The following is a 27,778-nucleotide window of genomic DNA, read 5'->3' as shown; positions in this document are numbered from 1 at the left end:
ACAAACTCAAAAATGAAATTATTACTTGTCATAAAGGTTCCTATCACTTCTACTCCAGCAATCATTTCTTGAGAATGAAAATCAAAGCCAGAGAATCAGAATCACTCTTTCAAGGGTGAGAATCTGAGCCAATATAGCAGTTCACTTCATAGTTCCTTCACTTTTGAAAAAATAAATCATCCAAATTAAGCAATTAGGCAAATTTAAATATTAGCATTTGCTCAGCTTGAGGTAGAGAGCACTCTAACAGGTATTGTTGATGTTCATCCTCTGTTCCTGAAGAGAACCAATGACGTCACGAGGGTGATGTCTTGACTTGCCTGTGAATTGGATATAAGTGAGGCAGAGCTGCACAAAGTTATCAGCCTTACTTTCTCCTCCAGAGTCACTTAAATCCAGTGGCTAGACAAAGGTCAAGGTGACTGGGAATGGGCCAAGATGCAATGGGTGACCATGGCCGTTCTAAACTAAGGTCTTTCCCAGGTGTCAGTTTGACTAAGGGCTAGGTAAGAAATGAGACAAAATATGGCTCAATTTATCATAAAGGTATCAAACTGGGAAGAGAAGATCCTCAGAGTTTCTGGCCAGAACAGAAAACGATTGCTATTTACATTCATTCTAAGCTATCGTAACCTAAAGAACAAGCCACAGAGGCTTTAGGTTGGGCCTATTACTGATCTGTTTTTCAGTTTTGTTTCATTTAAAAAATTTGCTCAATGGAGCAAGGAAGGTAATGGAAGGGTCAGATGATGTTTTAAAATACTTACATGCTGAAAACAATTTTTTTTAGAGAAACCACTTATCTATGGTATCTAGCTTGATAAATATACATAAGCAATTTTCTTTCTACCCATTTCTACAAGTTTGGATTAGATTATAAGACCTAGTCAAAATATTCTTATTAGCTCTTGTTAATAGTACTCTATCCCCTGCTACTAGTCTCTCATTCTGATCTTTTTAGTCACAGTCCAAAAATTCAATCCCATTTTCAGACACTATTTTCTTAAAATACACTCTTCCATTTTTAAATCTAAGTGTTTCTCTCTCCTGAAATCCCTATATAAGATTGGCAGTAGCAATAATAAAGATCTTCAGTTTCTTGCCCAAGACTTCCAAAACTCTGGTAATGATATGGAATATCCAAGATCCAAGTACCTAGGTTTATTTTATATGTTCTATTTTTTTTTTACTATAACACCTACTCGTAGAATACATATTAAAATTATCAGATAAATTAGATTTCTATTTTCACAACTAGTTTTTTATTAATTTATTTAATTACCTTATTACCCTTTAAATAATCAGTAATACCCAACGTGGTTTAATTCTCTTTTCTCTCAAATGTTATGTGATCTTATCAATGTTAGAGTTCATCAATATAAAAGTTACTTCCTACATATGAAGTCCAGGAGAGTTAGAAGGGAAGCCTTGAGAGGAATGAAGACATGATTGACCTGGTGAGTCCATTTACTTTTTATTTTTTTATTTTTAGTGAGGCAATTGGGGTTAAGTGACTTGCCCAGGGTCACACAGCTAGTAAGTGTTAAGTGTCTGAGGCCAGATTTGAACTCAGGTACTCCTGACTCCAGGGCCGGTGTTCTATCCACTGCACCACCTAGCTGCCCCTGAGTCCATTTACTTTTAAAAATGTAGTCTGATAAAATTTATGGATGTCATCTTAGAATAATGTTTTTAAATTTATAAATTAAAAAACAAATTATTTTGAAATGCATTTGTTAAAATGTTTTTTTAAAAACTATGTTCATGCAGATCCAACCATTTTGGAGAACAATCTGGAATTATGGCCAAAAGTCAATAAAACTGTGCATACCCTTTGATCCAGCAATACCACTGCTAGGTTTATATCCCAAAGACATCCCCCAAAAGAGAAAAAGACCTGTTTGTACAAAAATATTTACAACAGCTCTTTTTGTGATGGCTAAGAATTGGAAACCAAAGGAATGCCCATCAATTGGGGAATGGCTAAACAAGCTGTGGTATATATGATGGTGATAGAATATTATTGTGCTATAAGAAATGTCAAGCAGGATGATTTCAGAAAGGCCTGGAAAAACTTGTATGCAGGACCAGGAGAACATTGTGCACAGTGACAGGAATATTGTTTGATGAAAAACTGTTAATGACAACTATTCTCAGCAATACAATGATCCAAGACAATCCCAAAGGACTAATGATGAATCATACTACCCACCTCAGAAAGAACTGATACTGATTGAACACAGGCTGAAGCAAGCTGTTTTTTACTTTCTTTCCTTTTTTATTCATTTTCTTATACAGAATGACTAATATGGTAATGCTTTATATAATTGCACATGTATAACCTTATATCTGATTTCTTACTGCCTCAGGGAGAGGAAATGGGAGGGAGGGAGGGAGAGAGAGAATTTGGAACCCAAAACTTTAAATATGTACCATTGCTAGAGCCCCCCCCCAAAAAAGAATAATCTTAATGGCATAAATGAGACTAATATGGCAAGGAAACAGGAAAATAATGCAAAAATTTTTTTAAATGAACATTTTATTTTTTTTTTCCAGGGCAATGGGGGTTAAGTGACTTGCCCAGGGTCACACAGCTAGTACGTGTCTGATGCTGGGTTTGAACTCAGGTCCTCCTGAATCAAAGGCTGGTGCCTTATCCACTGTGCCACCTAGCTGCCCCCCCCAAAAAATGAACATTTTAAATGGCAAATAAAATAAAAATTCACTTCAGGTTTACACTCTTGTTATTAACTATTTTGTATAAAGTAATAAAAAGATAAGATGTAAGGCAATGAAACTATGAGATGTAATGAAAATAAGATGTAAATAAAAAAATTCATTAAAAATCTCTTTTGTAATTTCTACTATTACTTACATAAATAATGAACTAAAGGAAAAACACATTTTAAAGGCCTATGAATTCCTCTAAAAATTTCTGTGAACGATAACAACTAATAACTTAACATTCTAAAACTGCCTTCTCTTGGACTTTTTGGAAACCAAAAAACAATCAGGGTAAAATCTACTGAGTGACAAAAACAAACAAGGAAACATGAAATACAGAATTGGTGCTCCATAGAATCCAAATAATTTTCCTAACTTTTCATGAAAAAAAGAAAAGCTTAATTCCCCTCAACAACTGCCAGAAAAACATCTGATCCAGTTGGTACCAGAGCCTTTTGATTAGTAAGTAGAAAAATTTCATAAAAGTATTATGTTTGTGTTAGTCTAGCACTTTTGTACTGGTTCAAAGAGATTTTCTTTTGTAAAAAATAGTTATTAAGATTTCAAAATACATTGAAGGGAAAAAATAAACAAACGAACGAATGAATGAATGAATGGGGCAGCTAGGTGGCACAGTAGATAAAGCACCAGCCCTGAATTCAGGAGAACCCGAGTTCAAATCTGACCTCAGATACTTGACACTAGCTGTGTGACCCTGGGCAAGTCACTTAACCCTAATTGCCCCGCAAAAATAAATAAATAAAACAAAGTACACCAAGGAATCATATCAACAAAGAAAGTAAGTAGTTTCCTTTCAATAAAAATGTTATCAAAATGTTGGTGCAAGAATAATCTGAAATAAAATAAAAACATAAACACTTACCAGTGTTTACTATCATTCTGAAAACAGGGAAAAGAACAACAACCCTAGAAATACTAACATCAATAAGGGTAAATAGAATAGTAAAATAAATATAATAGTAACACTAATACTAAATATTAATATATGCATAACACATCAAAAAGTACAATACTGGGTAAAAATAACAGGATCATGTCTAGCTGAAAAAAAAATATATTAATTACCAATGCATATTTATCACTTTAGCTCCTGCTTCTCCTGCAGCATGAATAGTTAGCTTAGGTCAAATAGCTCTGGATTTCTTTTGAACTAGTTGACCATCCTCCTTCTCCTATACACTTTCTCCTTTCTGAGTATTGTATGTATTGCTTTTCACTCTTGGTTCTTCTCTAAGAGTCTGACCACTCCTTCTGAATCCTTTGTTAGATCATTATCCATAACACACCAATTAACTGGGAGTATACCCAAAGCTAGGTCTTCCTCTCTTTCACTATACACACTCTCTTGTTGATCTCTTCATCTTCTAAGGCTTCGATTATCACATACCCAGCCCTGGTCTCTCTCCTGAACTCCAATCCCTCATTAACAACTGCTTGTTGGACATTTTTAATCAAATGTCCTGAAGGCATCTCAAACTCAAAACAGAACTCATTGTGCTTCCCTAGCCTCTTCCAAACCTCAGTATTTCAAGAGCACCACCATCTTTCCAGTCATACATGTTCAAAATCTCGATCATCTTCATTCTGACACACCCCACATACCTAATCAGTTGCTAGTCTTATTGATTTTTTTCCTCTGTAACATCTCTCCCCTGCTCTCTACTCATATGGACATCACTCTTGCTCAGGACTACTAGCTGGACTACTATAATAACCTACTAACTCATGCTTGGACCATTATAATAGCCTGGCTCAAGTCTTTCCCCACTGTAACTCATCCTCCATTCAGGCACCAAGTGATTTTCCTAAAGCACAGGAAGATAGGTAGACACATGGCTCCCTCTCTTCTCCAATACCAAGTCACTCCTCTGCTCAATACATTTCAGTAGCTCCCTATTGTCTTGAAGATCAAATACAAATTCTGTTTGGCATTGAAAGCCTTTACTAACCTCCCTATCCTCTTCCCAGCTTTCTCCTCTCACCTGATACATATACTTTGATCCAGTGACACTTTTCTCTCCTTGCTGTACCTTAAAAAAGACATTCCATCTCTTGGCTGAGATTTTTTGATGGCTGTCTACCATGCCTGGAATTCTCTCTCTCCTCTTAATTCCAATGTCTTCTCTCTCTTAATTATTTTCTATTTATCCTGTACATGGCTTGTTTGTACATATCTGCTGTTTGTTGCCTCCTCTGTTCAATTGTGAGCTCCTTGAGGGCAAAGACTATCCTGACTTCTGTATTCCTAGCAGTTCATACAGTGCCTGACACTGTGCTTAATGTTTATTGACTGACTTCTCCCTCCCTCAAGTCTATCCTTTTTTCAATCCCTTCTTCACATAACTGCCAAAATAAGAGTCCTAAAGCCCAATTCTGACCATGTCACACCTTGCTCAAGAAGCTCCACTGCCCTCCATTACCTCTGGGATTACATGTAAACTCATTGTTTGGTAATTAAAGCCCTTCTCAGTTTAATTCCAGCCCCCTTTGCCACATTTATTGCCCAATAACTACACCTCACCCACTATTTAACTAGCTGACTTGATGTTCCTCATATAAGACATTCCATCTTTCATTTTTGTGCCAACTGTCTCTGCCCCATCCCCCAGACCCAAAAATGATTCCCTCCTCACCTTTACCTCTTAGAATCCTTGAGTGTATTCATAGTTCAATTCAAGGGCCACATCCTACAGAAGGCCTTTCCTCTTTTCTCTAACTGAAAGCACTTTCCTCCAAAATTACCTTATTTGTATTTTATATATATTTTATATGTGCAAATGCTATTTCCCTCAGGAGAAGTAAACTTGAAATTTCCTCTACCAATGAAGATCAGGAAATACACTGTTATTTATGCTCTTATCTGGGGTACTAAAAGGTTAAGTGACTTCTCTAGGGTAACACAACTAGTACACATCATAGCTGGAGTTGAACCATAGTCATCCTGACTCTTGATGAGTCTCAGTATGCATATCTTGTGCAAAGTCCAAATGGAAGAGGGAATCCCTATAGACCCTAGCTTCTTAAACTGTGGGTTTCAACACCATATGAAGCTGCATAACTGAATGTGGAGATTGTGAGAAATTTGCCAACAGTAAAAGGTTACGTACATCTATTTTGTATACCTATATACCCAGGGTCATGTAAAAATTTCTTGGGTGAAAAGGGATCATGAGTGGAAAAAGTTTAAGAAGTCCTGTTCTAGACAGTGAAGTCCTAAGGTACTGCCATTTAAAGATCTGCTAATTGCATCAAGCCCTGTTAACATTTCAGAGCCTCCTCACTGAGGTTTATGACCATTCAAAAGTGAATGGTCAAATTCTCCTATTCATTCTCCCCCTCTTTCCCATCCCCCCTCTGTCTCTCTGTTTCTCTGTCTCTCTCACTCACTCACACAAACAAATACACACACTGAATACTGACATCATAAGAAACACTTCAATGGGCAGTTCCCTGAGTTTTTGCAACAAGAAAGAGGAAAGAGGGTGGGGAAGACAGGAACCACAGATGGACAAACTGAATTAATCTGTGTAATAGAGTAAGTGTGGTAGCTCATATTTGAGACAGGAATGAAAGGAAAGACACTATAAGACACATCCAACTAGTTAACAAGAGGAAGTTTACTTTGCCATAGCATAGAAAAGACAATCAACAAGGATACAACATTTAGCTCAGGTAGCCACGTGGCCCTTTTTCTTCTCCATTCAGAATCATGACAGTCATTTTTTCCACACAAACAGCTTCTTTTAATTCCCTTAGCTGATCAGGAGACTGTCAGGAAGCCACAAGAACTTCATTGTCTTTTTTTTTTTTTCCAGGGCAATTGGGGTTAAGTGACTTGCCCAGGGCCACACAGCTAGTAAGTGTTAAGTGTCTGAGGCCGGATTTGAACTCAGGTACTCCTGAATCCAGGGCCAGTGCTTTATCCACTGCACCACCTAGCTGCCCCCATTGTCTTTTTTGGGGGAAAAACTAGCTTAACCTAAATGGGGAGTGAGAGAAGTGGGGCTGGAGTGGGGGTAGGAGTAATAATGAATGAATGAGGAACAGACTATGTTAGATACTGACCCTATCACTGCATTTGAAAAACTGCACATTGTTTTTGGTGATCCCAAGTTTCTAGCTGCTCAGAAAGCTCTTTTAAAAGAAAATCAATATTCTATAAGCAATATTACATGACTGAAAATCTTAGAATATCATTATGTAAGAAGAATCAAAATTGCAAGTGACCCAATGTGCAACTGGAAACATGAATATTGTGTCTAAGTGTGCTGCAGCACAATATCAGTAAGAATTTCTACTTGCATAGAAATGTAAAAGGCAACATTAATAACATGTATGCCTATAAAGAGGTGTAGCAAGAGCAACAAATAACAGATGTCCCAAGTGTTAGATCTCTCAAAGATTTATTAAAGAAAAATGGATATGAATCACCCAGGATGAGATGCCATGGATAGGTTTGTAAGATACCAGTGGAGGATATGTCTCACCATCAATGAGATCAGAGACTTATTCAAGTATATTTCAAGGATTTGTTATTTCATTTGTGTAGGTACGCCCTCCCCTGATGCAGATCACGCCCCCTCTCGTATGAGCAGTGCTATATCCTAAAAATTCAAAATGATGGCTAATGTGACAATGACCCCTTCTGACCTTTGGTAGGCTAGTTCTAGAAAAACAGGTATGCAATCTATCACTTGACCCTTCTATACATACTCTCCATACCAGCAAAAGCTGGAAGAGCTTACACTCTTGTTAGCAAAAGCTTTCAAGAACCCAAGATCACTTCAAGGTCATGAGAAAACAGAATACAACTTAATTATAATATATGAATAAAAAAGAAAATAAATGTTCAAATACTCAAGTAATATGCTAACCTCACGACAGGTTAAATTCTGAGTATTCCAGGCAAAATTTTAGAAAATCTTTCTCCACTTAAGTTACAAAACAAAGCTAGAAGTTTTCTTCCTTCACAGAACCTGAATCTTGAGGCTTACACATGTATCACTAGGCTGATAAACTTATTTTAGAGGCAGTGATGCTTTTAAAAATGTAAGCTATTTCTCTGTTTATGATATAGCATTGGGAAACCCATGCTTCTAAGAAACCATATTTTATAAAAGTCACTTTATAAAATCTTTATTTGACTGATAAAATCTCACTAAGCAGGTAGTCAAATGAATTTAGACATATATAAATGGAAGAATTTGATTTCAATATATAAAATAACTATATAATATTTAGTACAAAGATGGCTCAATCCTAGTTGAAGAGATGGAGAACAGAGGTTCACCTGTACAAGATGATGCAGCCAAAATGATAACGATTCACCCGCACACTGAAATGTTTTACCAGCTTTATCCAGGTCTAATTCGTTTTTTTGAGAAAAGCTATAACTTCTACCAAAGAACACACTGAAATGAAGGTCAGAGCTTCACAATTCAAACATGGACAGAGAACAAGAAGTTTAATTTGCTTAAGAAGGTCCTCAAGCAACTATTGAGTGAGCTGATATCCTGAAAGAACAGTTACTAAATGGGTATCTGATGCCATTCTTCTAGGTCAAGTCAATTAGATTTAAGAAGCCCCTACTATGTGACAAGCACTGTGCTAAGTGCTAAAGATAAAAAGAGGGCAAAAACAACAACAACAAAAAACTAAAACAGTACCTGCTCTCAAGGAGTGTGATCAAATGGGGACAACAACATGCCAGTAACTCTGCACAAACAAAATATATACAGGATAATTGGAAATAGGATATTAAGAATGCAGAAGGCCGGCAAAGACTTCTTACAGAAAGTAGGACATTAGCGAAGACTTGCAGGAAGTCAGGGAAGCCAGAAGGCAGAAATGGGGAAGGATAGAATTCCAGGCATTGGGGGACAGGCAGTGGAAAATACTTGTAGCTGGGAGATGGAGTATCATGTGTGAGGAACAGCAAAGATTCCAGTGTCACTCGATTGGCAGAGGACCTGGTGGGCTGACACATAGCTATCACTTTAATATTTTCCTCAAAACAAGCCTGGAAGTTAGGGAGAATTTTTTGACCTGAAATATGGGTTTCAGTAGCAAGTCTTGGTTTCCTCCAAAGCTGTGATAAGGATAAGGACAGGTTTCAGTGATTTCAGGGATTTCTTGAGCAAATAAACTCCCTATAGCACTTAATCTCTGTGTTCCAGTCCTCCTTCCTACAGGCCTTGCTCTCCTAATTAGCAACTAACTAAGCGCCATCACTTCACAAGGAGTCTCAGCCAAATTCACTTCACTCCCATCTTGACAATCTCCAGACTTCACTTCCTCCTTTGGCACTTTGCTACCAACCAGGTATACTTCCTTCCCTGCCTCCAATTTCCACTTCTTTTATGTACTGTCTACCCCATTACAATGTAATGTCCTTGGGGGAAGAACTGTTTTGTTTGCTTATATTTATATTCCAAGTGCTTTGCAGTATCTAGCACACAGTAAATACTTAGTAAATATTTTATTTATCTAAGTTGTGTAGTGGCTAAAGTGTTGGACCTCAAGTCAGAAAGATCTGAGTTCAAGTCCTATCCCTCAAACCAGAAGCTCAGTAGCTGAGTCATTCTGAAAAAAGACACTTGACCTTAGTACATCAGTTTCCTCTATAAAATTAGAGTAATAGTAGCACAATCTTCCCAGGGTTGTTATGAGGACAAAATGAGATAATATATGTAAACTGTTCTAGAAACACTTAAGTACTATATAAATGTTGGCAATTATAACTGTGTGTTGACCAACACAAGAAGATATCTTCCCTGCAATTAATAGTCTCAGAGTTGCCTAGGCCCCTGAAAGGTTAATTGATTTGCCCAGGATCACAAGGACAATATGTATTAAAATTTAAGACTTTTAACCCAATTTTTCTGACTTAAAGGCTGGCTCTCTACTATGATACTGAGAGATTTTATTAGAGATAGTTCAAATAAAAATCATTCAGGTTTAGCAATAAGAGGTCAATGGTGAAATTTAAGAGAGCAATTTCAGTACTGTAATGGAGTTGGAGGGTAAACTGCAAAGGATTGAGGATTGAAGAGGTAGCAAGTAAGTAGAATCAATTACTCTTTTCCAGAAGTTTAAAAATGAAGGGAAATATCAACATAAAATGACAGTTTTAAGAGGAGGTCATTTTAAGGACAGGAGAAACTTGAACATGTTTCTAGGCAGCAGGGCAGGAACTAGTATCTAATCAATTCTCATCATTCATGGTAGTTATATTCTATAAAGCTGCTGTGAATACTGAAGCAAATTCTAAATTTTTTATTGCTAAGGAAAATAAGGAGTTAGGCTCTTGTGAGCCTCTGGTCATACACATTTTCAACAAATGATAAATACATAATCTTGTTTTGTGTGTGTTTCTGTTTAAATATGCCTTATTTAACAGAATTATCTTTTTCAAATCATTATATACAGTATATTATAAAGATTATATTACATTAATATTATAAAGTATTATAAAGAAACTCCATAATAAAACTATTTCAATTATAGCATTTTTATATAGCATATCCAACTATACTATGATTGCACACTTTAACTCTTTCAACTATACGCAGATATATGCACACAATAAATAGTATTTGCATATAGTAAACATACAGAATTCCATTCTGATATTTTTAGCCACTGTGGGAGGGTCAGTTCTTAGAATCTTGAGCTGATTTTCACTGCCATCATCATTATTGCTGATTCCAATGCCCCCCCCCTCTTTTTAAACCATCTTGTCCAGGTCTTCATTGATGAGTCCTACTGCCTTCTCTACCAAAATCTCCTCCATGTCTTCTTGCTTCATGTCGTCAAAGCCTTCCCCAATTATTTGCCATGCATTAGGTTTCTGACACTGTGCTTTATGTTTTCTGTAACACCTTCAGGAATTTTTCATAATCCAGTAAAACACTTCTTCAACCAGAATTAAAAGCCTACTTCATGCTGTCCCAAACTGTGCCAAGATAATCACTAATGTTGCATATAGCAACAACTTCCAATACTCTGGACACCTGTTGGTGTCAAGAGCCTTCCCACTTGTAGTGCACCTTGAAAGCTTTTATTATTTCCTGATCTAGGGGTTAGATGAGCAATGTAGTGCTTGGGGGCATGAAAAGAACCTTTATGTTGGAGTAGGCATTTTCAAGTTGCTCACAACAATAGACTGGGGCATTATCCAAAATTAATAAAACCTCAAAGCAAAGTATTCTGTCCTGGAGACAGAATTTAGCTTCTGGGATGAAGTAACTGTAGGACCAACCCTGGAATATACTGGGCATAATCCATACTTTATTAAATATTCTACCTCCAATGGACTGGGACACAGTTCCGATTTTGTAAGTGTTTATAGATCTGGGACTCTGTACACTATTAGGGGTTTGCACTAAAAGTTACCATTGGCATTGTCACACAATAGAAAGGTTGCATGATCTTTGATTTAAAGTCAGGGACTTTGGAGGCCATTTGTATGATATTGGTTCTTTGCCAACGTCCTTTGCCAGTCTCATGAAAATCTGCTCTTCCCCATAACCTTTTTTTTTTTTTTTTTTTTGCAGGGCAATGGGGGTTAAGTGACTTGCCCAGGGTCACACAGCTAGTAAGTGTCAAGTGTCTGAGGCCGGATTTGAACTCAGGTATTCCTGAGTCCAGGTCCAGTGCTTTATCCACTGTACCACCTAGCTGCCCCCCCCATAACCTTTTGTGGGTATAATACTTAGCAGGTATTTTAAAAAATTCTTCCACAACTTCCTGGTCTACAGAACCTGCTTCACCTACAAATTTAACACTTTTCACACTGCATAGTTTGTGAGCCAGCCAGTACTAGATGAAAAAGGTGTAATTTTTCCTGACCCTGGATAACATGACTATAAATTTCTTAGGCTTTCAGTCTTACAACAAAGATGTCTGCTATACTTTTTAAAAAATCAGTCATCATATCATGAATCTACAAGTTTAACCATTTTTTTCATCTCTTCCATTGCTTTATCAGGCACTATAGCACTTTCTAGAGTGGTCTCACATACAGATCAGCAAATTTACTCTTCCTTTTCCTGGATATACCATACTGTTGATTCACTAACATTGAACTCATAGCCAACGATGCTATAATTCATACCCAAACACTTATCTCACATACATATTTTCTCCATAATATATATATCACAGCCTTCTTGGACTTAACACTTCTGCATTACTCTTGGTGAAATCACTGAGGAAAAACTACTAAAATGCAAAAAATGTGATACTAAACAGACCCTGGAAAGGACACTTTCCCCCCCACCATCACTGTGTCCATCTGTAAATGACTGGGAAAATACAAAAAGTATTGATTTTGAGGTTACAAATAAATTTTAGTGAGTAGGTGAATTTCCAAATATGGAATCAAAGAATAATGAAGATTGACTATATAAAGAGACTGAAGATGAAGTAGGGGTTGTTAATGAATGTGGAAAGATCCTAAGGGAAATAGTGGGAACAAGGGCATAAGTAGAAAGGTTACTACAAGCGAGAATGGCCACCTAAAACTTCAAAAAAGAAAGAGAATATGAGTGAAAACAGACATTCTGAGGTGTGGAAGATGGGAAATGAAGTAGCTCACAATGGATCATCTTAACAGTGAGGTAATCTACAGAAAGACAAGATCAGGCATATAATTTGGGGCTGAAGGAAAAGTTATGAAAGGCCTCTATAGAGAATGTGGTATATAGTCAATACGAAACATCAAAAGAATATTAAAAGTGTCAACATAAAAATGAGAAGAGAGCTAGATGAGGTCCTTTTCATAGTTGTGGCTAAAGGAAAATTCCTAACCAAACAAGGAACAGAAGTGATCATAAAAGATAAAATACATAATTTCAAATACATGAGATAAAATATATTTCAAAAGATAAAAATATATTTCAAGATCACATTTCAGAGGTAAAGAAGGAGTCCTACCAAATTACTTTTATGACACAAATACAGTTTTGGTACCTAAACAAGGAAGAGCAAAAACAGAGAAAGAAAACTATAGGCCAATTTCCTTAATGAGTATCAATGGAAACATTTAAAATATTAGCAAGGAAATGACACCAATATCTCACAAAGATCATATACAATGACCAGGTGGGATTTATACCACCAATGCAAGACTGGTTCAATATTAGGAAAACTATAAGCACAACTGACCATATCAATAAAAGAAACAACAAAAACCATATGATTATATAAATTTTTAGTTGTGTCCAACTCTCTGTGACCTCATTTGAGGTCTTCTTGGCAAAGACACAGGAGCAGTTGGCCTTTGCCAGCTCATTTTACAGATGAAGAAACTGAGGCAAATAAGGTTAAGTGACTTGCCCAGGGTCACATAGCTCCGAGGCCAGATTTGAACTCAGGAAGATGACTCTTTCCATCTCCAGGACCAGCATTCCATCCCCTGTGTCACCCAACTGCCCTATCAATGGATGCAGAAAAAGCTTCTGACAAAACATAACACCCATTCCTGTTAAAAAACACACTACAAAACATAGGAATAAATGGAGTCTTTCTTAAAATAAGTAGTATCTACCTAAAACCATCATCAAGATTTATCTGTAATGGGAAAAAATTTTACAGGAAGTGTCTGTGATAAAGACCTCATTTCTCAAATATATAGGGAACTAAGCCAAATTTATAAAAATAAGAGCCATTCCCCAAGTGATAAATGGTAAAGGATATGCATAGACAGTTTTCAGAAGAAGAAATCAAAGCTATCCAAAATCATATGAAAAAATATTCTAAATCCACCAATAATTAGAAAAATGAAAATTAAAACAATTCTGATGTATCACCCCACACCTATCATTGACTAATATGGTAGAAAAGGAAAATGACAAATGCTGGGGGGGATAAGGAGAAATCGGGAAACTAATACACTGTTGATTGCCCTCAAGGAGTTAATATTCTAATGGGTAAAGACAGCATACAAAGATATATTCAGTATGAATGTAAGGTTATAACAGAGGAACAACACTAGCAATGGGAAGGAGTCTAGCGGAACATGGGATCTGAGCTGAGTCTTGAAAAAGAACAGGAGGGGCAGCTAGCTGGCACAGTGGGTAAAGCACCAGCCCTGGATTCAGGAGTACCTCAGTTCAAATCTGGCCTCAGACACATACTAGCTGTGTGACCCTGGGCAAGTCACTTAACCCTCATTGCCCCGCAAAAAAAAAAAAAGAAAGAAAAAAGAAAAGAAAAAGAACAAAAAAGAGGCAGCTAGATGGCACAGTAGATAGAGCACTGGCCCTGGAGTCAGGAAGACCTGAGTTCAAATCCAGCCTCAGACACTTAACGCTTACTAGCTGTGTGACCCCCGGGCAAGTCACTTAACCCCAATTGCCTCACCAAAAAAAAAAAAAAAGAAAAAGAACAGGAAAACTCCAAAGAAGAGGTAAGGAGGAAAAGCATTCCTAGTATCTCAGACAACTAGTGCTACATATGCTTCTTAACTTGCACTCTATGATCAGATACAAAGTAAAGTGAGCAGAATTGTAGAACAATTTACAAAACGACAACAATTTACAAAATAACAAAATGACATTGTAGAGAAAAACAACTTTGAAAGTATTTAGAACTGAAATTCAATCCTTTGCAATTGTTTTGGATTGCTATATCGCTGAGAATAGTTAAGTCATTCATAGTTCTTCATCAAACAATATTGCTCTCTCTGTGCACAATGTTCTCTTGGTTCTGCTCACTTTACTATACATCAGTTCATACAAGTCTTTCCAGGCCTTTCTGAAACCATCCTGCTTGTCATTTCTTTTAGCACAATAATATTCCATCACCATCATATGACACAGCTTGTTTAGCCATTCCCCTGTAAGGGCCAAATTTATTATGGGGAGAATTAATTGGGTGGCTCACTGTAATACTGGGGTTCATTAAATAATGAGAGACCTCTAGGTTCAAAGTTTCATCCCTTCCAAACTGCCTTTTTTAGTTATTTCTCCCAGGCTAATAAGAAAGGAGATTAACAGCCTCTTTTCCACAAACAAACCAGATTTTATTAATGGGAACAAAATTTACAACAAAGGTGAAGTTAATAAAGCCAGGGACAAGGGAATAGGGGAAGAGAAAAAAGAATAAGCTCCCTGGCTCTAGCAAAGACTGACTCAAACCCCAAACTTGCTTCCAGCTCAGCTAGCTAGAAGAGCTGGCCTCACTTCCACTCACCACCTGGGGTCCACAGTTTTTCAATGAGAGTCAGCTGTGCAGTCCCTCTCCACTCAGCTCCTGAAGCTCACCAAAAGGAAAGAGAGCTTCCAAGCCCCAGCATTCCCCTTTCTACTTTCTCTCTCCCTCCCCAAAAGGAGAGGCTTCAAGCTGGTTGGCTGAGAGTGGTCCCCTGCTGAAGTCTGTTGTACACCAACTTGTCACTCAGGGCCAGCCAGGTGTGGCCTCCATCTAATCATTCCCAAGTAGGTACTTAGTCAGTTTCTCATTCTCACCCAATTCAAACAATACTAAATCAATCAGGTGGGGCCCCTAGGTGTCTGCCAAATTCCATTATTTTGTCACACCCTAATTGATGGGCATTCCTTTGATTTCCAAAAATTTCCAAAAAGAGCTAGCAATTTTATTTGTAAGGAAAGTCATGTAGCTAAATGAGGCTTTCTTTATTGTGTAAAATATAGCTGAGACCTCAGATAATTTCATTGAGATGATTACCTGTTTAGGGGTAAGAGAATGTCTGACTCAGTTTTCTGATAACCATTTGCTAGTTGTAAATTCCAAATTAACTCCTTTCAGTATTTGTTAATCAGTTTACAACTTACAGTGATGTAGTTTTTCCCCTTCTGCTATCTTTTGACATATGAACCATTTTTCTCTTCATTAGCCCATCATAACTATTACGGGCATATTTTAAAAATGTAAATCTTTCTTTTCCTTTCCCTTCTGGCAGCTATAAATTTCAGTTATACCCTTCCCCCCCCTTAATGTGACTAGAAACTGAAAATTATAAAAACTATCAGGTGCTCAGTAGTGAATTTTAGATACCCTGACCCTATGCAGAACACATAATAAACTACAATTATGCTCTAGATTTCATGTTGACAGTTTAATTGGTAGGAGTACCCATCAATGAATCCTTAGATAATTCCATATTACACAGTGATAGAAAGTCTATGCGAATACATGGAGGCAAAAGAGAAAATGACAAGACTGGGAAATGTCTAGTAGGCCAATGATGTTCAACCAACCAACATTTTTAAGTAAGTCCAGACACTGGATTAAGCAATAGAACACGAAGGCTATAAAAGGAAGTAATATGAAATAATGCTAGAATGGCAAGCTGAGGCCATATTATGGAAGGCTATAAATGCCAGATAAGGAGTTTACATTTTATCCTGGAGTCAATAAGGAGCCACTAAAGGTTTTTCAGTTGTCAGAGAATTTTATAAATTTTATAAAGATTATTTGGGCAACTATTTAAAGGAGGGGTTAAGAAAGGGAGAGACTAAAGATAAAGAGACCAATTAAGACTGTATTTATCATAATAATTTAGACAAAAGGCAATGATGGTCTGAACTAGGGTGATGGTAATGCCAATGAGAAGAGAGCAATCTAACCTTAAACTTTGTCTTTAAATTCAAAGTAGCTGTGCTTGAAAGTTTTCAATAAAAATAACATATTAAAGTTTTTCAAATAAGGCTTAAATAAAACAAATTAAAATATCCATTGACTACACTATATTACTTAGCTGGCATAAATGCAGATCTGACACTTTATGATTTACCATGCTTAAATTTGAATTGAAATAAATAATTTTAATAGAGTGGAAGAGAAACAGGTACTTATAAAATTTACAAAGCTAAACCATTAGATAAGACATATTTATGTTGTATTCCCTTTGAAGAGTAAAAGAATCAAGTATCTTACTTTCTCTTCTGTCTTTATTTGATTTCCAGAAGGCTTATGGTTGTCCTAAAAAGGAGTAAATACATATCTGTCTCTCAGATTTTCTGATCTCTGATGCTTAGGTGCCCCCCCCCCAAATAAAAATGCAGTTGAGCTTAAACCCCCATCATTATTGCCTCTTGGTTTAAACTATCATTTTAAAGATAAAAATGAGGCTACTCATCACTCAACTCTTTAACCTTTTTTACTGCCTTACCTAATTACTTCTTCCTTTCTCTGCTAATAATAAACTGTTCCTTCTGTTTATCCTATTCTTAAGGAATTTAGCCTCAAACAGGAGGAGAATAAAGGATCAAGAGGTTTTTTTTTTAAGGATGAGAGAAAAATGAGTGTCTGTAATCAGCAAGAAATTACAGTAGGATAGGGGAAAATTAGTGAGATTGGTGAGAGATTAGGAGTAGAAGATTAGTGAGATTAAGATAATAAATGGGAACAATCTGTTGAAGGACTACATAGAATGCATTCACATGGGTGCATTTAGAGTGATCTGCTTGGTAAGAAGGACCATCTCAATATGTGATGGTGGAGGAAAATGGGAAAACAATCTGAGTGATGTCAGACCTTAAAAATGAGCATGAGTAACTCAATTTTGCTTTAATCCTTCACTTTGTGAAACTGTTCCAGCTGCTTTTAAGTCACCTGATTTTATTTAAATCACAAGATTAATCCCCCCCTCCCAAAGGTCACCCAATTTAAGGAATGTCACAAAAAGGTGTCTCCCAACACCAAAGGTGTCCCCTCCTCCACAATGAAAAACCAGGTGCCAAAATTGCTATAATCCTGTTTTTCACTTCCTCCAAATTGTATATTAATTGTGAGAAACCAAGCTTCTGTGTCCTTGGCTTACCTAGAGCCTTAGACCATTTGGGGTTTTTTTTTGGGGGGGAGGGGATACTGGCAACTGAATATATTGATAAATAAATAAGATCTTATCAGCCCTGCTGACAGTGGTGTGATAAAATTCTAAAGTAGTAACTCCCAATGAAAATGGGGAATCTTACAAGTTTGCTTATAGTAAAGAGTTTCATCTGAGATTATTTGCTATCACTTATGAAAATGATGACATTGTACCTGTTAATAAACAGTCTGTATTGAAGTTACTATTGTATTGAGCTAACTTAGTAAGCACAGACCTTAGATTCAAAGATTTCAATCTTGCCTTAAGGGTGAATAGGAAATACAGACCAGAGTCTTACTATAGTCAGCATTTTTCTGGGGATTTGAGTCAACTATCAGGTATTCACTTTATGTGTTTATTCTTAATTTATAAATGAAATGTCCTTATATTTACTCCTTGTTAAATGTTATTAAAACATGAAAATTTGGTTATTTCAGGTAAAACCATCTGCAACTGAAACTGCTCTAAATTTTAATTTCAGGGATGACTGAGAGGCAACTAGGTAGCACAGTGGGTATAGTGCCAGGCCTTGAATGAGGAGGACCTATCTTCCAGAGTTCAAACTGGTTTCAGACACTTGCTAACTGTATCACCCTGGGCAAGTCACTTAACCCTGTTTGCCTCAGTTTCCTCATCTGTAAAATGAACTGGAGAAGAAAACTACAAGCCACTTCAGTATCTTTGCTAAGAAAACCCTAAATGGGGTCACAAAGAGTCAAACACAATTGAAAACTCAAAAACAATCATCTGAACTGTTATTAAACCAATAATCTACCATTCAAGGAAAACGTCAGCTGCTGCCCAAGGGAACAGCAATCAGACAATTGCTCCAGGTGGAAGTCTGTCATTGGGAAAAGTTGAGGGAACAATCTCGACAGGCTAAGGTAGGAGCCTCATGACTTAATTTCTATTGTGCTATTTCCCTTCTAAACAGGAAAATTTCCCACCTGGTTAATTCTGAGCCTAGCCATAATACCCTGTGAATAATGTGGAACTTTGCTACATGATTGGCTGTTAACTATGACCCTTGCCTGAAATAAAAAAGAGCAAAGGGAGTTTTTCCCACTTTGTTATGGCTCGTGTCATATCAATCTGTGCCTTTGGAGGAATAGTCTTGATATTGTCATAGCCATTTCCCTCTTTTTCCTTTTATAGCAAAATTCTATAATCAGAGCAGTTAAACAGTGGATGTTTATCATTGTAATGCTAAATATCTTAACAGATTAATACTAAAACATCTCTGAGTAACAATAATAGGATACAAATATGAAAGATCTGTTTTCAATTGGAATTTGTAGTCAATTCCATATCCTATATTATTAGGTACATGAGTTCTTAGCTTTTTTTGCTACTAGTTATTTCTTCATGTATAAGATTAGGTCCTTGAAGTATCTCATTCTTTCAGGGTGATATGAGGATAATATCCTTAAAAGGGGAGGAAAGGGACAATGATGTAAAAGTTTTCTAATTAATGTAGTAGTAAGTTTTGAGAAAGGAAAAGGATCAGACTGTTTTCTATAAGAACTAGAATATATATCTATAGCTATATGTATATGATTGGTTTCTAAATGTTTCTAATGGAATATAGAGGCTTTAAGTATGTTTTGGTAACAGTCTCAAAATTGGATTAAGGATTTTACATATAAAATCACACTGATAACTGTAAAGAAAATGAAATTATTTTCTTATTTTGAAGTCTCTGATAATTTTAAGAGAAGGGCTCATTTTCCAATTCAGACTCTCAAGGATTCTTTTTAAGATTCTTCCTTCACTCTGTTGATGGTAGTCTCCATATCAGGAATAGGGTTTAGGTAGAGACAGAAACAGGAAGTGGTATGAAAAAACTGAAAAATTTCTAAAGTTTCAAGTGAATTATGGGTTACTAATTTGATGTTCATCTTATAACTTTTAATAGAATCTGAACCATCACCAGATAAACTACTTACTGGAAAAGCAAATTTAGGAAGTTGTACTATATTGTATTAAGTCTTGTTTACTGGCAGATTCTAGCAGAATTACTTAGGAATCTCTGCAAGTGATTTGGAATCAGAAAAGCAGATCTATTAGGAGGAATCCACTTCAGAGCTGCCCTAAGAATGAGATCTATTTCAAGATATCTAAGGGAAGATGTTTCTAGGAACCAGATGACTACATGGGACATCTGGGATTCGATGAAATGTACTGATTAAAAAGACATTGGGAGTGAGTTCCAGGTTACACAGACACTTGGTGTTATTTAATATTGATGATCATTATTGTACTTTGGTTTTTTGTTTCAGTGTTTGTTTGCTGAGTTTTCTTGGTTACCTTGGTGACATGTAAACCCTCTGTCTCAAAGTGGTCCATGGTGAGCCCTCTAAATATAGTCTGATCTATAGCTTGACTTAGTTCACCCATGGAGTCTATTTACTTTAGTCTATCTATTTAACCTATCTCCTCAGTGGTTATATAAGATTATAACTCTGCTTGTACTCTTTGTGTCTCTCACCCTACCACTTTAATGCCCTTTAAAGCAGACTTCCATTCTGTCCAGGCATCCCTCATAGATAAAGATTTAAATAAGTGATCCTAAGGTTTGAGTTCCCCAGGGTATTGAAGGATATAATGCTGTATTGGATCCAGTTGGCATGGTTTTGTGTGTCTGGGGACTGGCTCAGGAGAAGTAAAAATTAAATCAGAAATTCAGGTTATAAACAAACTTAATGGCACTTTTGTTCTTTGTTTTTGTCATGAGGCTTATTCTGAAATAACAGCTCCTGGGCTCTAGGAAATTTTTTTAAGATGAAGGCCCAAAAGCCTCTATGGGGGTGAGTCATATTTCCTTTTCTCTATACTGTATCCCATCAACCAAAAACTCAGGGATGTGAAATTTTAAGTCTTAGAAGGGAATTAAGAGAGAATTTGTTACTCCACCAATTAATGCCTTGGACCCTGGAGATCACAGAAAATTAATACATCAGAGATGAGTTCTCTCACATATAAAAGGAGAAAGCAGAAGAGAGGGAAACAATATTCCATGAAGCTTCTGTACTTTCTTATAAGGCCTAAAAAAGTATTCAATAGTCTGTCTGAATGCATTATCAGAACTGTCCCCACCAACTCTCCTAGCCTTCCTAAGGCCTTAGTCTTCAATAAAAATATCCTTTAATCAATATCATTTGAATATGTGAGGTTGGTTTTTGCTTTTTTGGGAGGGGGTGTGAGGGAGAGGAAGACCAGATCTCTTACCTAATAGGAATGCTAATTTATCACATAATTATTCATTTAGAGATTTAAAATGGGAATAACAGTAGGATATAGTAGTACAAAATAGTAGGAGAAAATAGTAGCAATTAAATTGGAAAGGAATACTTAAGATCTCCTTTTTCATTTAAAAACCACATCCTCAAACAAGAAGGCAGAGAATTTCTCTCTTATGGTACATAACTCCTAGCCTAAATGACTAAAAAATTTGAGGTATACTTGAACTAAAGACTTTCTGGTTTTTTAACTTAGCATAAAGATGATTTCAGTAGCCTCTTGCTACCAAAATATAATGGCCAGGTGACATGATAAAAAGAACTAGCACCACAGTATGGCAGATGCAGTCTTGTCAGTTCTCTTAATTGCCAAAACAAATCATAACATGCGTGACCCTATAGATAGTGACAACTCAACTGCGTTTCTCCCGAGAAGATATGGCCTAAAAATGACTCTTAGCATTGTCTTCAGATAAACGTCCAAGGGATCTGAGTAGTCTCAGAAAAAGAAAAAATGTGCCTCTCAAAAACTGGAAAGGTTTTAAATTCCTGGGTATGTCAACAACTAAAAAAGCAAGATTGTACTTTAAGAACAGATACTACCACTATGGGTATAAAGTGAGTTGGATTTAATATTATAACCCATGTGTCAACAATGCACTTTTATCCTTCATATTAAAAGACAACAACAATATAAAATGGTTTCTGTGGTAATTTTGAAGTTATGCCAAAGCCATTTACATTGTTATTTCTAAGAGAAGTCTTCACTTCCTTATAAGGGCCAAAGCAGCATTCTTTAGTCTATTTGAATATATTATCAGAGAATGTTACAAATATATAAAATGCATTTAACACAAATTTAGAACAATAATTTTTTCCCACTTCTCTTCAGTCTACTATCTCCAACAAAAGATGGCTAGGAAGGCATAAATGATGTTGAATTAATTTTTCTTTTTCATCATATAAGAAGCAAAATATCTTGGCAAAACCAAAAAATTTGAACTAACCCAGAGTAAATAAAATTCTTCTGTTTTAGAGTTCTTTTTTTGTGGAAGGACTTTACATCTATGATGTCATCCAAGTTGAGAACTCTTCTCAAAGAAATTTCTTTTACCCATGAACATCTTGCAATTGATCTGCAGTTTATATTCTTAAAGAGTTACCAAGAACACAGAGAGAGGTTAAATGAATTGCCCAAGGTCACAAGGCTAGTATGTGTCAGAAATACTTGAAACTTGGTTTCCTTTATTTGAGGCCAGCCCTCTATCTGCCACGATGATTCTCAATATATAATTAGAATAATATCAATAAAGATTATCATTACTATACCATTAAACAATTGAGCTGAGTCAGTTGCTTCCCAAAGTCACCATAAACTGTCTTCATTTGATGTTCTACACAGAGGATTCAGTAAAATGAAGTATGTCACAATTTGAAATGGCGCAGGAAAATGGGATTTTCTCAAAACAAAAAAAACCCCTAAAACTAATTCCAGTTGGTTTATGACAAGAAAACATTAATTGTTCCTACATTTAATCTTTTAATTGTATTTATTAAGGAAATAAAATGATTGGATATTAAAATGTATACTATTGTGTACAAGAAGGCACTTATAAAAAACAAGGGATTTTTGAAAATAATCATATAACATTGAAAAAAGCTGGGGAAACTATATTTAAGTACCAAATTTATGAGAAGATTGAAGTTTAAAAAGGGCATCTGAAAAACTATACAATTCTTTGTTCTAATTACACAACTTAGAAAAAAATAAAATGAAGTTAGAAATTTATTTTCAGAGATCGGCAATCCCACTGCTCACATATTGACAAAAGGGTCTCAAATTAATTATTTTTAATAAAGTCAATAAATAAGTAGCATTTTGGAGAGGATTATCAGCTACAAATAACTCTAGCTGACAAATGTCAGAAAGATGGAATGATGGAACATAAAATTATAAGAAGGTGACTAAGATAAGGCTATCAACCACTATTGTTATTACTCTGAAAAGAATATACTCAGATTTCAAAATGGACAACTGATAGTGAAATATAAGAATTAAACAATGAAACTTAGAAGAGGAAGGAATTCCTTACAATGTCCTTCAACTAGAGAGCTAACCAGTTTACAAATTTAAAATCTAGCTAAAGAAATCAAGCCGATGTTACTTGTACGTAAAGCATACATGGACATTAAGACAATTTTCAAACTAAAAAATAGCCAAGACCTATTTGAAATACTATATTTTTACCACTTTCCTTCATTTCTAAGTACTAAGTCCTAATAATATATTTAAGTGGCTACAGTTTGATATGTACTTGGTCTTAGAAGAGAATATATGACTGATGATTAAAAAACTTTGTAAATAACCAAATAATGTCAAAAGTAGCAAATACAACCTATACTTACTTTATATAGCCTTTTGAAAAATTATGCTCATGCAGAATCAAAATGCTAAGTCACTGAGAACATTTGTATATTTAAGCTTTAAATAGCTTAAAACTGCACTAAATTGTTGCAGGTAGGAATTAATCTTAATAACGCTTGTCTTCTACTACTAAAACCTATGACATTCGATCCCACCCTTACTCCATAATATGAACAGATTTAAAGTTACCAATTTGAATTTGGTATAAGAATGTTTGCAAGAAAGTTACACTTTAGGAAAAAATTGATATAAGATATGGGATGACAGAATGATGACAGAATGTGGAAAACAATGCAGTAGCAAGGACACAAGAAAAACGCAAGGGTTGGGAAGGGAAAGGCCGGATTGGGATAACAACGATAATGCAGAGAAGAAAAAACGGAAAGTTGCCTGGGCCATCAGGTCAGTCTAAGGAAATGGGAAAAGTGAAAGCAGGTTTAGGACAGACTTGTCAATGCCACTGTTGGAGAAGACACACGTAGTCACAGAACACCAGGAAAGAAATCCGCTGGGCCAGATCAAGGGGGAGGAAAGGAAGGACAGCGGACGTTATCTGCAATTCAATACAAATCCAAAGCCTTGGTGAGGAGGGGGGCGGAGAGGGGGGTAAGGTCCTCCGGCAAAGGAGCTAGGATTCCGGGGGGACAAGGGGGGAGGGATGGCAGGATGGGGGGTGCGAAAGTGGGGGAGGGACACAGCTGCCTAAGTCCCCCAAACATGATCTAACCCATCCCGAACTGCGACTGCGACATGACGACTGGGGGGAGAGAAGGAGGGGTACGCACGGGCACAAGTGACAAAAAGGGCCCACCTGAGCCGGGCCCGGGGGGCCAGAGGAGGTCCTGGCCTCAGGCTTAAGTCAGCGCAGCCGCAGCCCCGCAGGGAGTCAGCCTGGCCGGGCTCCTCTTTCCTTGGGCCGGAGGGAGGTTCTCCAAGTCCTCCGGATCCCCTCACCCCGGGGAGGGGGGCCCGTAGCCCAAGGAGGCACCGCCCCCACCCCCAAACTGGTAGGATCCAGGGAACTGAGGATCCAAGTAAAGAAAAATCCTCTCACCAAGACCCGCAGCGGGTCCGAGCCCGGAGCAGCACAGGTTCCTTCACCCACCACCCCCTCCGCCGCCGCCTCCTCCCCACGTAGGGCGGCAGCTACAAGACCCCGCCTCAGCCAACGCGGAGGCGGAGGCTGCGCCTCCTGCAGCGCAGAGGCTGCGAACCTGCAAAGCCCCTCCCTCCCTGCCTAACCTGGGCCAATGGGCATAAAGAACCTCTGCCAAAGAAAGCTAGGCACCCAATCCGAAGGGGAGAAAGAAGGGGTTGTAGTGGTTTGAGTGGGTGGGGCGGGGCAGAGGAGGAAGAAGGAAGCAATGTATGAAGCCCCGCCTCCCCCGAGAAGAACTCCTTCAATTGGTCGAACGGTCCGAAAGCTGAGAATGACTTTCTTACCAGCCTTCCTCCGGAACGCCCACTTGGACTGGGAGCACGCAGCGCGGGGCAGGGTTCTGCAGTGGTAGGCGGTGCGTCTGGGCTGTACCAGGGAATCGAGGGGCGGAGCACCAAGAGAAGTCGAGGACCTGTTCAACACTGCAGAGGTTAAAAATAGAGATTAAAGAGGAGGAGGCAGGATTCTATGGGGAAGCATCGCTAATAGTTTATTTCCACAGAGGCAAAGAAAGTTTGGGGTTTTTTTCGGTTTGTTTGTTTGTTTGTTTCATTTTCAGTTCAGTACTGTCAGACTTGACTAACAAAGAAAAGAACAAGTACCTGATTGTCTCTCCCCATTTCTAGCTAAGGAAGGGCGCAATGCCCAGACTGACACTGCACTCCCTCCCACTCCGTAAATGATGTAATTTTTCTGGAACTGAGCTGAAATAGAGACGTATAGTGGAATACGAAGAATTCAGAGAAGCATGGACGATTCATACGAATTTATGCAGTGTAAATTAAGTAGACAGTAACTACACACAGAGGAAAACTGAGCATTCTGCAATTATAATAACCAAGGTTGGTCTTGAGATGGGATGAGAAAATGCACCTATCTCCCTTCATTGCAAATATGAGGACCATAAAAGTGGACTATTGCCTATACTGTCAAACATACTCGATGTGTTGGTTGGTTTTGCTGAACTGCTTTTTCCCTCTTAAAATATTTCTTATAATGGATGGCAAACCGACAAAGGGAATGAAGAACGATACAGAACTGAATAGAATTTTTTAAAGTATTAACAAAAAAAGTGATGAAATTTTATATATGTGTATATTTATGTGTGTATATAATATATGTGTATATGTATGTATATATGTATATAGATCTATAGATATAGATATCTAGGATAGCGTTTTCTTGATGCTACATGTAACTTTATGACCTTTATTCAAGTAACTTACTTTATGTAGTAACCTTCCTTGGAAAATAAGGAGACTGGTTTACATGATCTCTAAAGGATCTTTCAGGTCTAACATTTTGGTGAGCTACTACCACAATATGTTTAAGTTTTAAGGACCAGAACATTGTTACTTCACTTTTGATTTTATTAGAGACTAAAAGGTTCAGGGAAGGGAAGAGGAAGAACCAAAGGGTCTCCCTTTGTCCATTCTGTCAGTTGACTACCAGTTCCTAACAAATGGTAACTGAAATAATGAGGAAGCTGAAAGCTGCCTGATTTATAGGAAACTATGTGAGAGACTCAAAACATGTTCTTGTCCCCTTCTCCTGTGGAGTCTACCCTGCTAAACATATACTCTTTCCTACTTCAAAAGTTTCTACATTAAATTAAAACATTTTATTTCTGGTTCTAAATTTCATCGTCAGCCAATTCCCAATAAATCAATGACCAAATGGATCTATTATCTCATTGCTGTGAGATATCCCACCAGTGATGTAGATCATAACTCATCCATTTCTGCTCAAATGTTTATATTTATGCTAATATTGAACCAACCCCGAATTCTTGGCTTAAATCCTGCCTGGTCATAGTCTTCCTGATAACTATTTCTGTAGTTTCCTTGCTAATAGCTTATTTAAATTTTTTGCATCAATATTCATTAGGAAGATAAACCTAGGTTTTTCTTTCTCTGTTTTGATTCTCCCTGCTTAGGTATCAAGACTATATCTGTGTCATAGAAGGAATTTGATAGGACCCCTTCTTTTCCTATTTTTTTTTCAGTTTATGGAGCATTAGAATTAATTGTTCTTTATTGTTTGGTAGAATTTACTTGTAAATCCATCTGATCCAGAAGATTTTTCTTTAGGAGTTCTTTAATGACTTTTCTAAGATAAGGTGATTTAAGTATTATATATCTGGTCCTGTTAATTTGGGCAATTTATATTTTTGTAAATAATCATCCATTATATTTAGATGATGAGTTTTGTTGGCATATAGTTGGACCAAATTTCTCCAAATAATTTACCCCAATAATTTTCCTTTATTTCTTCATTGGTTATGAATATGGAATTTTCATTTTTTATACTGTTAATTTGGTTTTATTCTTTTTAAAAATTGTTAGTTAATGACATATTTTGTTTTGCTTAAACTATGTCCTAGTTAAGTTTATTCATTCATTGGTTTGTGTTTTTTTGTTTCTTTGTTTTGCTTTCAGTTTTGTTATCTCCACTTTGATGTTCAAGAGGTTTTAAATTTTTTGTTTTCTTTCTTTCTTTTTTAGTTTCATACCCAATTCATTAATCTGCTTTCTTTCTTTTATTGATAAAAGTGATTAGAGATGTAAATTTCTCCCAGATATTACTTGGGCTACATCCCAAGAATGTTGTTATGTTTTCTTATTGTTATCATTATCTTTAATGATATTATTGGCTATTTAAATGATTTTTTTTTCTTTGCATCATCTATTATTTAAGATGAAGTTACTTAGTTACCACTGCATTTTAAATCTTTACTTCAAAGGCCCTTTATTGAATATAATTTTCCTGTGTTGTGGTCAGTAAAAGATATATTTAATATTTCTGCTTTTCTGCATTTTGTTATGTTTTCAAGTCAAGCTTTGTGAAGGTGTCATAAATAGTTAAGAAATAGCTATATCCCTTTCTGTTCCCATTCAGAATACTGCAGAGTTCTATCATAACTAACTTTTTAAAAAATTCAATTCAATTTTAGTTCTTAATTTCTTTTTTGTTCTTTTCTGGTTAGATTTATCTATGTCTGAAGTTGAAATCTCCACTATTGCAGTTTTACTGTCTATTCCTCCCTGTAAGTTCATTTAACTCTTCCTTTAAAAATTTATGATAGGGGGCAGCTAGGTGGCACAGTGGATAGAGCACCCGCCCTGGAGTCAGGAGTACCTGAGTTCAAACCCAGCCTCAGACACTTAACACTTACTAGCTGTGTGACCCTGGGCAAGTCACTTAACCCCAATTGCCTCACTAAAAACAAACAAACAAATTTATGATAGGGATGAAGAGCTGATTCAATAGTAGGAAAACTGTAAGCATAATTAACTATATCAATAACAAAAACAACAAAAATCATATGATTATTTAATAGATGTAGAAAAAGCTTTCTAAAACCAAGAGCA

At 36.7% G+C, this 27,778-nt stretch overlaps 1 protein-coding gene across 4 annotated transcripts in view; it reads right to left on the bottom strand.

Moving 5' to 3' along the window:
* The window catches only part of PJA2 (praja ring finger ubiquitin ligase 2), a 119,765-nt gene extending 95,347 nt beyond the window's left edge, over positions 1 to 24,418 (bottom strand). For 2 of the 4 annotated variants that reach the window (XM_043968972.1, XM_043968981.1), the window contains exon 1: positions 24,060 to 24,383. The gene's annotated coding sequence lies outside the window, so the exon portion shown is untranslated. Of the gene's footprint in view, positions 1 to 24,059 lie in introns of all 4 variants that reach the window. The other 2 variants (XM_043968988.1, XM_043968964.1) reach the window with 2 other exon arrangements.
* Between the last annotated feature and the right edge of the window lie 3,360 nt (positions 24,419 to 27,778).

Source organism: Dromiciops gliroides, chromosome 1 (genome assembly GCF_019393635.1).
Source record: "Dromiciops gliroides isolate mDroGli1 chromosome 1, mDroGli1.pri, whole genome shotgun sequence".
Taxonomy (NCBI): Eukaryota; Metazoa; Chordata; class Mammalia; order Microbiotheria; family Microbiotheriidae; genus Dromiciops; species Dromiciops gliroides.
Note: the sequence above shows the minus strand (reverse complement) of the source record. Positions and strands in the feature narration are given on the sequence as shown.